The 15,573-nt window shown below is 36.9% G+C and overlaps 1 long non-coding RNA gene and 1 other non-coding gene across 2 annotated transcripts in view; one reads left to right on the top strand and one right to left on the bottom strand.

Annotated features, from left to right (window-relative positions):
- LOC105498373 (uncharacterized) overlaps window positions 1-15,573 on the top strand; it is a 143,792-nt gene that overhangs the window by 26,573 nt on the left and 101,646 nt on the right. The gene's annotated exons all lie outside the window — the stretch shown is intronic.
- On the bottom strand, window positions 7,731-7,861 carry LOC112429598 (small nucleolar RNA SNORA24). The gene has a single exon (XR_003021857.2). It is a non-coding gene; the product is annotated as a small nucleolar RNA SNORA24 (small nucleolar RNA).

The raw sequence follows: 15,573 nt of genomic DNA, 5'->3' as shown, positions 1-15,573 counted from the left end.
AGATGCTATGTGACTTCTGAGGCTATGTCATAAAGCTCTGCCTAGTTCACTTGGGAGGCTCACTTCTAGAACCCAATTGCCATGATGTGTGGAAGTCAGACCGTATGGAAAGGCCATGAATAAGTATTCTGGCTGACAGTTTCATTTGAGTTCCTAGAACACCGCCAGCATCAACTGCTAGACATGTGTGTGAGGAAGCCTTTGGGATTACTCTGGATTCAGCCACCGCAGTCATCTGAATACAACCGCATGAAAGACCTGGAACAAGAACCCCAAAACTAAGAGACATAGTAATTAAATGATTTAAGCCACTATGTTTTAGAATTATTCATTATGTAGCAATAATAATCAAAACGGGACCTAAGAGAATATCTTAGTAATCAAAATAATTTGATGTTCATACAATAGAGAATTTATAGAAGTTTTAACTGATTTGGTCTAAAATTAATCTTTACATATTATGAAAATTGCAGTGTGCATTAGTACATAATGACTGGAAGAAATACATTAAATAGCTAATGTTTAATTTCATTAAAAAACGACTAGACTTATGCTACAATTTGTTATTGATTAGGATTCTGTAAGTATATGAATTCCAAAGTTCTTACCTTTTATTTACTTTTAAAAATGTTAATTCTTATTCTCAAAGTAGTATTTGTGCTTAATTTTAAAAGTACTACAACAGTACATAAAGAAATAAATAGAAGCAAATGCCTATCCTCTTCCCTTTCCCTGGAAACATTTATTTTCAATCCGTTTTAGCTGTTTGTTCTTATATTTACCTTTCAATTTCTCTTACCATACTTTATTACCAGTTCTACGGCTTTTTGCTTGTTTTTTCAATTTTAGACTTTATTAGCTCCCTTCTAAAGAAGATTATCTCTTTCACACTCCTTCTTCAACTCATTTTAATGCATAAACTTATTTTTTCTCCTCCTGTTCTCCCAATATAAGTTACATCATGTTTTTTTTTTTTTTTGGAGTACAGAGTTTTTATTGGATGTCAGACACAAAGGCACATAATCAAACATGATTTCTAAATCTCCGTACACCCAGAAGGAAACAAGTATTTGCCACAATGGACACCACTTGCATGCACTACCTATACAATCTTGTATGCATCGTTCAAGACACTGCCCCCAACCAAAGCATGAACAGCCCTTCCATCAATGTGAACACTCTTAGTGCTTAAATGACAAGGTATTAACACTCACAGTTTAAATTTGCATTGTACTGTGATTATATATCTCCTCTGTCCCTTTTTACTACAGATTTTATTATATCAATTGGTTTTTTAAATCCAGGTGCCTATGACTATTTTAGCCTTAAACTTTCTCACAGAACTGTAAAACAGGTTTCACTACAGCCCATGTTATTGAACACATAATTTCTAGGTTTTTATTCTTTCTGTTTTTTTTTTTTTTCATTTTTAATTTTCTTTAGGTCTGTCCTTCTGGAGTCAACTGTCCTCCTGTGAAAATCTGGACTCATGACTCTCTAGACCAAGTATCCTAGCTGACACTCTAAGTTGCCGTTACCAGGAATTATTCTTTGTTTTTCATTTATCTTTTTTCTCTCTGTATTGAATTCCCTGAATTTTTGGATTTTATGTCTTCCTCTTTCTTGGTCTATTTCTTTGTTGTGATGAAGTACATCTGCTAGTATTTCTGACAAAGGTTGCATACAAGATAAAAATTTTTTGGAGATGCTGATAAGGTTTTTTATTCTACCTTTACATTTGATTAAATTAGAGCTTATGATAAAGTTTTAGATTAGAAATAACTTTCTCTTAGAATTTAGGAAACATTAATTTGTTGATTTCTGCTGATTTGTTGCTGCAATTGTTAAATCTGATACTACTCAGATACCAGGTTTTTTTTTTTTTTGGTTCTTTATTTTTGTATAAGACTGGCTTTTTAAAAAATCTCTGATGTTGTTTAGAATATTCTATTATCCTTGATATTTTGAAATTTCACTATGAATTTTTATATAGGTCTTTTTAAAATTCACTATGCTAGACTCCAATTGCAAACTTTCAATATGGAAAATTAAATTCTTTATTTTTGTAAACTTTTTTTGTTGTTAAGTTCTTCAACTAGTTTTTTGTTTATTTTTCCTGCTCTCTGACACTTCTATCTGGATTTTGAACTTCCAGGCATGATTGCCTAATTTGAAAAAATGTTATTCTTCTGTTTTCCATCCTTTTGTCTTTTATATTTTTGAGAATCATTCTCAGCTTTATCTCCAATTCTTCTACTGAATTTCTGCAATTATATTTTTAATTTCCCATAGCTCTTTTTGTAAATGTTTCTTTCTTTCATTTTTTAAACACTATTTTTTAAAGTATTTCGGTCTTATTTCATGGGTATAATATCTTCTCTCTGGGAATATTCATACTATATTTAGACTTTTGTTTCAATATTGCCTTTGTTTTACTCAGTTTTTCTTCTCTGTTCTTTTATTTTGGTTTCTGTTTTTAAGGTTAGAGAGTTCCTTCCCATATCTAGTCATCCTTGACCATTTTCTCCTATTTAAATTGAGGCAGAAAAATTTGAATTGGAAGTTCTGAACCCATTGATAGATAGAACTTCTTACATGTAAGAAATTGTAAGGCAATTTCCTTGGGGGACATCAAAATATTAGTCTCTGTAGATCTTTTCTTTTATTCTGACAAATTTCTCTAGAGGGTAGTCCTCCAATTTTCTTCTTGGAGGGAAAAACCCAGGTGATCTACTGTGCAAAAAATGGTTGGTCAGTGGGAGTGGTGATATCAATGTTCAGTATAAAAACTTTCATTGTATAACCAAATCTAGACTAAGACCTCACTCTTAATGTCAGTTATGCTATTTTCCTTGAGTCTAGACACTTTTGTCCATCTTTTCTAAAGAATGAAAAGATAAGTGGGGTGGGACAGTAGCATAATTGCAAGGGCTGGGGTGAGGGCTCTAAGGAGCAAACCATGCCTGATATAAATTTTCAATCTGTCTTCCTGTTTCAGCCCTACTCTATCTCATACTCCTGCCTTCAGAACTATACAGAGTTCCTATACAGAGATTTTTTTGAGGGTTTGCTACTTGAATCTTCAGCTTCAGTTTTCTGAGTTTTGCTAATCAATTCCAACTAATCCCTGTTCTGGCAGACCACAGGACAGTGGTTCATGCTTGCCAGTGGCTCATGTCTGTAATCCCAACACTTTGGGAGGCTGAAGTGGGAGGATCACTTGAGGTCAGGAATTTGAAACCAGCCTGAGAGAGAGAGAATGAGACCCCATCTTTATAAAAATTACAAAAATTAGCTGTTCTTGGTGGTGTGTTGCTGTAGTCCCAGCTAGTCAAGAGGCTGAGGAGGGAAGACTGCTTGAACTCAGGAATTTGAAGTTACGGTGAGCTATGGTCACACCACTGCATTCTAGCCTAGGCCTAGAGTAAGACTTTGTCTCAAAAAAAAAAAAAAAAAAAAAAAAAAAAAAAAAAAAAAAAAAAAAGAAAAGAAAAGAAAAAAAAGAGAAACAACCACCACAACAAAACGAATCCATGCCCTTTTCATCTTACAAAATTGTGTTGATTTCTCTTGTCTACTATCCCTGATGTCTCTTTCCCTCTTCCATTTTCTTTGTCTTTGTGGTTTTATACATTCTTACTTCCTTTACTGTAATTTTAGTGCCATTTCAAGATTAAATGTATGTGTTTAATCCATTACGTTTAACCTGCATTCTGTAACTTTTTAATGTTTTGCACTTAAGGGATTTACTAATTCTGCCTCTGTAGGTCATTTTTACATTACAAGATTTCACAGCTTTCAGCAAGTATATACATGCCTATATGAAGAATCAACAAAATTATATATCTTTATTATTTTCTCTTGATTTTTTGTAATTAAGAAAGATAGAGTGGCATATTAATAAGTGCTCATTCAGGAAACTGCTAAAGCATTTAAGGAATTGGTTAGGAAATTGTTGGAAGACTGAAGAAGTGACGAGGGGAAGGTAAAGTTATCCCTACCTACCACCCATCTGGCAACAGAAGCAGCAAAGGAAATGGAGTTACCCAGAACCCAGGATTGTTGTGATGAAGAGGCTGTTGAGGTTCTACTTCTGCTGCTGCTGCAACTATCACCATTTCTTGCAGGCAGCTGGAAGCCCATACGCCTGCTGGGCTGCACAACCCAGGTCTATAGTCTCTTTTTATAGAGGCTGCAGTTACTGCTGCTAGAGCCAGAGCCCAAAAGCACGATGCAGGAGCACCAGGTCTGCCACCGCTGTGGAATTGCACTGCTTGAGCAGGACCTAGAGCATGCACTTGCCCTGCCCCCTCTCTAATGCTTTCATGCACCTCCAGAAACAACAGACACACACAAACACACACACACACACACACACACACACACACACACACACACACACACAGAGAGAGAGAGAGAGAGAGAGAGAGAAAGAGGGGGAGAGAGAGAGAGAGAGAGAGATTTCTCTCTCCCTTTGCCTTTCGGTTCTCCAACAGTGCCTCCCGTTGGCAGAAACTTACTGGAAAGCAGCTGGTGAGAAAGTCTGTGAGATATAGTTTGCAGGCTCCCAGCCATCTTGTGATACAGAGGAGATTCCAGAAGGCTGGGAAGGTTGTTGTGAGCCAAGTGACATATAGCCAGCTCAGAGGGTTTGAAGGGAAAGTCAGCAACTGACTTGTGAATATTATCATTTTTCCAAGTAGGCATATCTATCTGGCACATCCTCTGAGTGTGATACACATCTATAAATATATTGCATATACATATTTTTAATAGTCAGGGAGACTTTGAGAATAAAATTAGAACTGCTCATGGCAAAGAGGTTTGATAATTTTCCAACTGTGAAGAAAACTTTAATAATTATGATATTTCATTGATTATTTTGACATTTCCAGAGTTTATATTATACATTGCTGTTTTCGCTGACATTCTACCAAATTTGGAGCGAGTATATAATAGGTTAAGGAGGACTTTCTCATTGTCTCAGATTTTTAGTTAAGGCCAAAAACTGAGCAGAAGAGGGGCTAAATTCCTCAGATTCTAGAGATTGCTGCTAAGGAAGCCAAAATTAGGTTCAGAAACTTACCCCAGGGCCAACCAAGAGAGAGCAGGTTTGGGCCCACTGCCATCAATCTGCGGGGCCCATTTTTTTTTCTTTTAAAAACTTGTTTATTAAAGTGAATATGATCTTTCAGGTGAATCTGGCTATTTTTTATTGCTATAATTGAAGATGAAGAAAATCTTGTTTGGCCAATATGTAATCACAGAAAATAAAAGGGAATATCTTTCAGATTCTTGGGCTCCTTCTGTCAGAGAAATTAGAAGTCAACTCTGGTCCTCAACTAGTTGCTGATGTTTTGAAAAGGCAAAGGGAGGACATATTCGTGACAGACTAGATTGTTCCTATTTACTTGTTCTTATGCCTTCTGTACAGAGTTATTCAAAATAAAGAAACAGGAGCTGTTGAATTGATGTCAACATGATACTTGGATGGCATTTGGCCAGGGGACTCATGAGTATCCAAGCCCTGTCCTGCCTTGGCTATCCTTCTCTGAGAAACACCCAAGATAAGGATCCATGCAGGATATACTGACCAACAGAGGATCCATGCAGGGTACACTGACCAACAGAGGACAGTGACATCATATTAAACAGACTTGACTCTCAAACTCCAAAGCAGAATAAAAGAGAACTAATCAAGACTTCATGAAACATTCTAAACTATATTGAACTATATATTGAAGTATATATTGAACTATGCAGTATATATCAAACTATACAGTATATACAGGCTTGAATATACTGGAAGCAAAGAAGACCAAAAGGACCTTCAGACCATTTTTACCTCAATATTCAATCCACAGTTAGGTCTTATCATTCCCATGTGGTGACTACTCCACTCACAGGTCCCAGTGTGTGAGACATAAGGACAAGGACAGATGGAGATGGAGAGAGCCCGCCCTGGACTCTCTTGGGCTGCATTAGTAAGCCAACTGATTTGGCTTCTTTGTGGATGAGAAATAGACCAGCTGAAGAGGAAAAAAGAAAGAGAAGGGAGAGAAGAGAAAGAAAAATGGAGAAAAGAGAAAGAGACAGGAGCAGGCTTTCTCCCAAGGAGAATAGATCCCAAGCTTAGCCTTACTTCACTACACTCCTGGAAGTCAGAGTCCAGAAAAACAAAGATAGAGGAGAGATTTAGGCTTTTGTTTCTCTTATTGCTATTAAAATATCTTAGAAGGGAGAGACATCACACAAATATGTGGCCTTGACCTCTTTGAACACTCCATTGTGATACAGTTAAGAGGCTATAGTATAACATCCAGGTCAGCAGTGGGATGAGGGTGGCTTGAAGTAGACAGCAGAAGTGAATGAAATCTGGAACTCCTCTCTGGAAGGCCAGAAAGAAACATTTTGCTGATGTCAGTCTTTGAGAAAGTCTGACGTTTTATGACTTCACGTTTTAGTGTACGGCAAGACTTAATTGTAACTTCTGTGTAAAACGTTTACTGATGATCCTATAATCGATTGATCTTTTCATTTGCTGAGGCACTGTGGCACTTTTTTTTTGTCAGTCTTGTAGCTTTTTTTTTTTTTTTTTTTTAATAACTTTTGCTTTGTCACTCAGGCTGGAGTGCAGTGACATGAGCTTGGCTCCTCTGCCTCCCAGGTTCAAGCAATTCTCCTGCCTCAGCTTCCCAAGTACCTGGAATACAGGTACATGCCACTACACCTGCTAATTTTATTTTATTTTTTTGTATTTTTGGTAAAGATGGGCTTTTGCCATGCTGGCCAGGCTGAGCTTGAACTCCTGACTTCAAGTGATCCCCCTGCCTTAGCCTCCCAAAGTGCTGGGATTACAGGCATGAGCCACGGCACCTGGCCAGCCTTGTAGTGTCTTTTCATGTTTGGCTCTATGTTTGTAACTGCACAGTGTTCTTTTCTGAGGCAGGTAACTTGTCATTTACCTCTTTCTATTTCTAGGATCCAACATAGTATTTGGCATTGAGTAGACAATAAAGTTTGATGATAAAATTGCCTAGTTTACAGATGGTACTATTGAGGTAGGACTTTTTTCCTTAATGAAAACTGTCTTCAAAACTTTGTTTTGAAAATGTTTCTCAATATTTACCTCTCTTAAAAATTGATTTAGTATTTTCATTCAGTGCTATTATTGAGAAGAAGGACTTACTGCTGCCATTTTGTTGTTTATTTTCTGGTTGTTCTGTAACTCCTCTCTTCCTTTCTCACTGTCTTCTTTTGTGGCTAAGTGATTTTTCTCTCATAGTATGTTTTAATTAGTTGCTTTTATTTTAAATGAATCTATTATAGCCTTTTGCCTTGTGATTGTCATAAGGCTTACTAAAAATCTTATAGATATAACAAGTTATTTTATTTTTATTTATTTATTTATTTTAGCCACACGAATTCAGCATTTTATTTAATTATCAAGGACCACCTTAAAAATTACTTTAAAAAATTCAGGCCTATATTGAAAATAGGTATCCTGATAACTTCCAGAACATTATTCAGAACATCCGTTTCCCCAACTAAGATAAATCCATTGCCGGATGCTGAATAGATTTCGCCCATTACCACTTTGGATTTCTTGATAGTCTTATGTTTCCATCATCCACCGTAATGTGTTCAGTTCAGCTTCCTAGAAACATTTGAACAACGGCTTAGAAAAGTTTGCCCAATAATTCGGCACCTTCCAGGTTTTTAACAGTGAATAATGTTACTTGTGCAAGTCAGAATCTGATACCAATTAAAAGGTGACAGCTTTGCCAATAAACAAGAATATGCTCTTCCATGGCTAGGAAACGAGACTGCCACAACTGACAGGTCCCAAAGATACATGGAGAACAAGTTATTTTAAAGACACAGCAACTTATCTTACACCACAAGGAAAATAATAGAAACAAGCTTGATTTCAGAGCCTGTTATTGGTCTATTCAGAGATTCAACTTCTTCCTGGTTTAGTCCTGGGAGGGTGTATGTGTCCAGGAATTTATCCATTTCTTCTAGATTTTCTAGTTTATTTGCATAGAGGTATTTATAGTATTCTCTGATGGTAGTTTGTATTTCTGTGGGATTGGTGATGATATCCCTTTTCTCATTTTTTATTGTGTCTATTTGATTCTTCTCTCTTTTTGTCTTTATTAGTCCTGCTAGCAGTCTATCAATTTTGTTCATCTTTTCAAAAAAACCAGCTCCTGGATTCATTGATTTTTTGAAGGGTTTTTTTTACTGTCTCTATCTCCTTCAGTTCTGCTCTGATCTTAGTTATTTTTTTGCCTTCTGCTAGCTTTTGAATGTGTTTGCTCTTGCTTCTCTAGTTCTTTTAATTGTGATGTTAGGGTGTCAATTTTAGATCTTTCCTGCTTTCTCTTGTGAGCATTTAGTGGGCATTTAGTGCTATAAATTTCCCTCTACACACTGCTTTAAATATGTCCGAGAGATTCTGGTATGGTATGTTCTCATTGGTTTCAAAGAACATCTTTATTTCTGCCTTCATTTTGTTATGTGCCCAGTAGTCATTTAGGAGCAGGTTGTTCAGTTTCATGTAGTTGAGCAGTTTTGAGTGAGTTTTTAAATCTTGAGTTCTAGTTTGATTGCACTGTGGTCTGAGAGACAGTTTATTATAATTTCTGTTCTTTTACATTTGCTGAGGAGTGCTTTACTTCCAACTGTGTGGTCAATTTTGGAATAATTACAATGTGGTACTGAGAAGAATGTATATTCTGTTGATTTGGGGTGGAGAGTTCTGTAGATGTCTCTTAGGTCCTCTTGGTGCAGAGTTGAGTTCAGTTCCTGGATATCTTGTTAACTTCCTGTCTCATTGATCTGTCTAATGTTGACAGTGGTATGTAAAAGTCTCCCATTATGATTGTGTGGGAGCCTAAGTCTCTTTGTAGGTCTTTAAGGACTTGCTTTATGAATCTGGGAGCACCTGTACTGGATGCATGTATATTTAGGATAGTTAGCTCTTCTTGTTGAATTGATCCCTTTACCATTATATAATGGCTTTCTTTGTCTCTTTTGATCTTTGTTGGTTTAAAGTCTGTTTTATCAGAGACTAGAATTGCAACCCTTGCTTTTTTTTTTTGTTGTTTTCCATTTGCTTGGTAGATCTTCCTCCATCCCTTTATTTTGAACCTATGTGTGTCTCTGCACGTGAGATGGGTCTCATGAATATAGCAAACTGATGGGTCTTGACTCTTTATCCAGTTTGAGAGTCTGTGTCTTTTAATTAGAGCATTCAACCCATTTACATTTAAGGTTAATATTGTTATGTGTGAATTTGATCCTGTCATGATGTTACCTGGTTATTTTGCTCATTAGTTGCTGCAGTTTCTTCCTAGCATCAATGGTCTTTACAATTTGGCATGTTTTTGCAGTGGCTGGTACTGTTTGTTCCTTTCCATGTTTAGTGCTTCCTTCAGGAGCTCTTGTAAGGCAGGCCTGGTGGTGACAAAATCTCTCAGCATTTGCTTGTCTGTAAAGGATTTTATTTCTCCTTCACTTATGAAGCTTAGTTTGGCTAGATGTGAATTCTGGGTTGAAAATTCTTTTGTTTAAGAATGTTGAATATTGGCCCCCACTCTCTTCTGGCTCTAGAGTTTCTGTGGAGAAATCTGCTGTTAGTCTGATGGGCTTCCCTTTGTGGGTAACCCAACCTTTCTCTCTGGCTGCCCTTAACATTTTTTCCTTCATTTCAACTTTGGTGAATCTGACAATTACTTGTCTTAGAGTTGCTCTTCTTGAGGAGTATCTTTGTGGCTTTCTCTGTATTTCCTGGATTTGAATGTTGGCTTGCCTTGCTAGGTTGGGGAAGTTCTCCTGGATAATATCCTAAAGAGTGTTTTCCAACTTGGCTCCATTCTTCCCGTCACTTTCAGATATACCAATCAGACATAGTCCCATATTTCTTGGAGGCTTTGTTCATTTCTTTTTACTCTTTTTTCTGTAAACTTCTCTTCTCGCTTCATTTCATTCATTTGATCTTCAATCATTGATATCCTTTCTTCCACTTGATCAAATCGGCTACTGAAGCTTGTGAATGCATCACATAGTTCTCGCACCATGGTTTTCAGCTCCATCAGGTCATTTAAGGTCTTCTCTATGCTGTTTATTCTAGTTAGCCATTCATCTAATCTTTTTTCAAGGTTTTTAGCTTCTTTGTGATGGGTTTGAACATCCTTGTTTAGCTCGGAAAAGTTTGTTATTACTGATCGTCTGAAGCCTTCTTCTCTCATCTCATCAAAGTCATTCTCCGTCCAGTTTTGTTTCATTGCAGGTAAGGAGCTGTGTTCCTTTGGAGGAGAAGAGGTGCTCTGATTTTTACAATTTTCAGCTTTTCTGCTCTGATTTCTCCCCATCTTTGTGGTTTTATCTACCTTTGGTCATTGACAATGGTGATGTAAAGATGGAGTTTTGGTGTGGATGTCCTTTCTGTTTGTTAGTTTTCCTTCTGTGAAATTGAGGCAATAATTAATAACCTACCAACAAAATAAAGGCCAGGACCACACAGATTCACAGCTGAATTCTAACAGAGGTACAAAGAGGAGTTGGTACCATTCCTTCTGAAACTATTCCAATCAACAGAAAAGGAGGGAATCTTCCCTAACTCATTGTATGAGGCCAGCATCATCCAGATTCTAAAACCTTGCAGAGACACAACAATAAAAGAGAATTTTAGAACAATATCCCTGGTGAACATCGATGCAAAAATCCTCAATAAAATACTGCAATCTGAATCCAGTAGCACATCAAAAAGCTTATCCACCACATTCAAGTTGGCTTCATCTCTTGGATGCAAGGCTGGTTCAACATACACAAATCAATAAATGTAATTCATCATATAAACAGAACCAAAGACAAAAAACCACATGATTATCTCAATAGATGCAGAAAAGGCCTTTGACAAAATTCAACAGCCCTTCATGCTAAAAACTCTCAATAAACTAGTTATTCATGGGATGTATCACAAAATAATAACAGCTATTTATGACAAACCCTCAGCTAATATCATACTGAATGGGTAAAAACTGGAAGAATTCCCTTTGAGAACTGGCACAGAACAGGGATGCCCTCTCTCACCACTCCTATTCAATATAGTGTTGGAAGTTCTGGCCAGGGCAATAAGACAGGAGAAAGAAATAAATGGTGTTCAATTAGGAAAAGAGCAAGTCAAATTGTCCCTATTTCCAGATGACATGATTGTATATTTAGAAAACCCCATCTTCTCAGTCCTAAATCTCCTTAAGCTGATAAGCAACTTCAGCAAAATCTCAGGATACAAAATCAATGTGCAAAAATCACAAGTATTCCTATACGCCAATAACAGACAAACAGAGAGCCAAATCATGAGTGAACTCCCATTGACAATTGCTTCAGAGAGAATAAAATATCTAGAAATCCAATTTACAAGGATGTGAAGGACCTCTTCAAGGAGAACTACAAACCACTGCTCAATGAAATAAAAGAGGACACAAACAAATGGTAGAACATTCCATGCTCATGGATACAAAGAATCAATATTGTGAAAATGACCATACTGCCCAAGGTAATTTATAGATTCAATGCCATCCCCATCAAGCCACCAATGACTTTCTTCACAGAATTGGAAAAAACTACTTTAAAATTCATATGGAACTAAAAAAGAGCCCACATTGCCAGGACAATCCTAAGCCAAAAGAACAAAGCTGGAGGCATCATGCTACCTGACTTCAGACTATACTTCAAGGCTACAGTAATCAAAACAGTATGGTACTGGTACCAAAACAGAGATATAGACCAATAGAACAGAACAGAGCCCTCAGAAATAATACCAACATCTACAACTATCTGATCTTTGACAAACCTGACAAAAACAAGAAACGGGGAAAGGATTCCCTATTTAATAAATGGTGCTGGGAAAACTGGCTACCAATATGTAGAAAGCTGAAACTGGACCCCTTCCTTACACCTTATACAAACATTAATTCAAGATGGATTAAAGACTTAAATGTTAGACCTAAAACCATAAAAACCCTAGAAGAAAACCTAGGCAATACCATTCAGAACATATGCATGCGCAAGGACTTCATGACTAAAACACGAAAAGCAAATGGCAACAAAAGCCAAAACTGACAAATGGGGTCTAATTAAACTAAAGAGTTTCAATGCAGCAAAAGAAACTACCATCAGAGTGAACAGGCAACCTAAAGAATGGGAGAAAATTTTTGCAGTCTACCCATCTGACAAAGGGCTAATATCCAGAATCTACAAAGAACTTAAACAAATTTACAATAAAAAAACAAACAACCCCATCAAAAAGTGGGCAAAGGATATGTACAGACACTTCTCAAAAAAAGACATTTATGCAGTCAACAGACACATGAAAAAATTCTCATCATCACTGGCCATAAGAATCTAGAACTAGAAATACCATTTGACCTAGCCATCCCCTTACTGGGTATATACTCAAAGGATTAAAAATCATGCTGCTATAAAGACACATGTGCATATGTGTTTATTGTGGCACTATTCACAATAGCAAAGACTTGGAACCAAATGTCCATCAATGATACACTGGATTAAGAAAATGTGGCACATATACACCATGGAATACTATGCAGCCATAAAAAAGGATGAGTTCATGTCCTTTGTAGGGACATGGGTGAAGCTGGAAACCATCATTCTGAGCAAACTATCATAAGGACAGAAAACCAAATACTGCATGTTGTTACTCATAGGTTGGAATTGAACAATGAGGACACTGGGACACTGGGTGGGGAACATCACACACCGGGGCCTGTTGTGGGGTGGAGGGAGAGGGGAGGGATAGCATTAGGAGATATACCTAATGTAAATGACAAGTTAATGGGTGCAGCACACCAACATGGCACATGTATACATATGTAACAAACCTGCACATTGTGTACATGCACCCTAGAACTTAAAGTATATCAAAAAAGAATAGAAACAAGCAGAGAAAAAAGTAGAAAAAAAAGACTTCTACACTTTAACTTTATCCTTCCTACATTTTGAAATTTTGTTGTCTCAATTTACATATTTTTCCATTACATATCTCTTAACAGGTTGCTGTAATTGTTACTGTTTTTGATTGATTTGCTTTGGGCTTCAAACTAGACTTATGAATGGCTTGCATAGCAGTTACAGCAATAGAGTATTCTGGGTTTGTCAATGTGCTTACTTTCACCAGTCGGTTTTATGTCTTCAAATGTTTCTTCTTCTTCTTCTTTTTGTTTGAATGTAAGAGTGTGTGTGTGTGTGTGTGTGTGTGTGTGTGTGTGTGTGTGTATTTCTCTTCAGATTGAAGAACTCCCTTTAGCATTTCTTGTAAGATGGGTCTGGTGGTGGTGAATTATCTTTGTTTATCTGGATAAGACTCTGTCTCTCTTTTATGTCGAAGAATAGCTTTTCTGGCTACATTATTCTTGGATTAACTTTTTATTTTTTTTTCTTTCAATGCTTTGAAAATGTCATAATATTCCCTCCTGGTACATTTGGTTTCTTTTGAGAAGTCTGTTGCCAGACAAATTGAGCTCCTTTATATGTTATTTGCTTGCTTTCTCTACTGCTTTTAAGATCCTCTTGTTGTCCTTGACCTTTAAGAGATAGACTATTATATGTTTTGTGGTGGTCCTATTTGGGTAAGATCTGTTTGGTGTTCTCTGATCTTCCTATACCTAGATATTTAGATCTCAGGTTTTTGAAACTTTTCTCTTATTATTTTTTTGAATAGGCTTTCTTGCCTTTTCTCTTGCTCAGCTCCCCTTGAACACCAGTTATTCTTAATTTTGGTCTTTTGAGGTAATTTTTTATATCTTGTAGGTGCTCTTCATTCATTCCTTTTCACTGATTCTTCTCCTCTGACTGTGTATATTCAAATAGGCTGTTGTCCGATTCACTGATTCTTGTCTCTGCGTGATTCAGTCTGCTGTTGAGAGCATCTAATAAGTTTTCCAGTTTGGCAAATGTATTTTTCAGTTCTAAAATTTCTATTTAAAAAATTATTTAAATCTCTTTGTTAAAATTCTCTGACAAATTTCTGCATTGCTTTTCTGTTCTTTCTTGGGGATCACCAAGTTTCCTTAAAACTGATATATTGAGTTCTTGGTCAGAGAGCTCACATATTGGCATCTCACTAGAGTCAGTCACTGGTTCCTTACTTTGTCTGTTTGAGGTCATGGTTCCCTGTTTGCTGTTGTTTCTTACGGATAGATGTCTATGTCTTTGCATTGAAGCATTATTTGTTTATTTCTTCTCTGTTCACTTTTTTTTTTTTTTTGGTTTGTTCTCATTGGATACATTTGTTTAGAGATACTTTGTAATTTACCTGTTGAATTTCTGTCTTTTTCCCCACTATATTACTGCCTCCTTTTTACTGCTTGGTGCCTTAAGCCTCAGTTTGCCTCAGCTCTAGTAAATGATCAGAGCACTACCCACCCTGAATCGGAAAGGTCCATAAATGGTTATCCTAGCTGTGTGAGAAGGTTGGCTAGGGGTTTGTGCCAAGAGAGCCTGTGGAGTGAACCTTCTACAATGTGGTACTTCTGAACAGCCACTTCAATTTGACATCTCCGTTGGCCAATCTGTGAAGATATAGAGCAGAGTTTCCAGGGCTGGGGATGGTAGTCTTGTCCCGCCCCCCGCACCGGCAGCTCAGTCTGTCCTCAGGGTTGTTTCTCCCATCAGGCATTCTTGGTGTTTCTCATGGGTTAAGGCAAAGACAGATCTTCTGCCAGGTAACCTAAGATGGTGGAGAAGCTGGTTGTCCACCTCAATCTCGCCTTTTCCATTGTAGGCACTGTGAGTCAAGGGGAAATTTTCCACACACTTAGTGCTGGGTAGATTGTGGGGAGGGGATATAGATATGTAAGTTTGATTCTTTTGTCATCTGCTTGGAGTTTTTTCACTTCTCTATGGCCCTGGGAACTGTTTTCCCTCATATTTGAGTTTTTAGATATTGCTGGTGAGAATCTTGGCAGTGTATACTTGGTTTTGGTTTTCAGTGAGGGAAGGAATGAGGCTAGCTTGCTTCTGTGCTGCCATTTTGGAACTGGAAGTTTGGTTTAGTATTTTTAATACAACTTGATGAGCTAAATTTATTTTTCATCTTTGTACTTGTTCTTTTGGAAAAACATGTATGAAGAGAAGATATATTTGGAATAAGATATACATGAAAAACTGAAGAGACAAAGTCTGTGTCATAAAATGTCTTTTTTTAAAAAAACTTTAAAATCCCTCAAAAATTGTTTATTATACAGGTGAATTTTGATAGTCATGATGGGTTTATCAAAAAACTAAAGTGGTATGCAAGGTAAGAATGATAGAAAGCTTTCGCTTTGGAGTGCTTCAGCCCAGGTGGTTAGGGTAGAAAACTAGGGTCAATTCTATAAGAACAGGTTGACTTGCTTTTCCATTTTTATTAGGTCACTTTCTAATGCTCTTTCAGAGAAGAAAATGACAATTTTAATGTGAAAATATAAGCAGGAAAGCATAATTCAAAGTAATTATACATTTTGCCAGTCAATGTGCTAAATTATGTATATCGGCTAACTTAAT

Source organism: Macaca nemestrina, chromosome 1 (assembly GCF_043159975.1).
Source record: "Macaca nemestrina isolate mMacNem1 chromosome 1, mMacNem.hap1, whole genome shotgun sequence".
Lineage (NCBI taxonomy): Eukaryota > Metazoa > Chordata > Mammalia > Primates > Cercopithecidae > Macaca > Macaca nemestrina.
The sequence above is the reverse complement of the archived record's forward strand: the minus strand, read 5'-3'. Positions and strand labels throughout refer to the sequence as shown.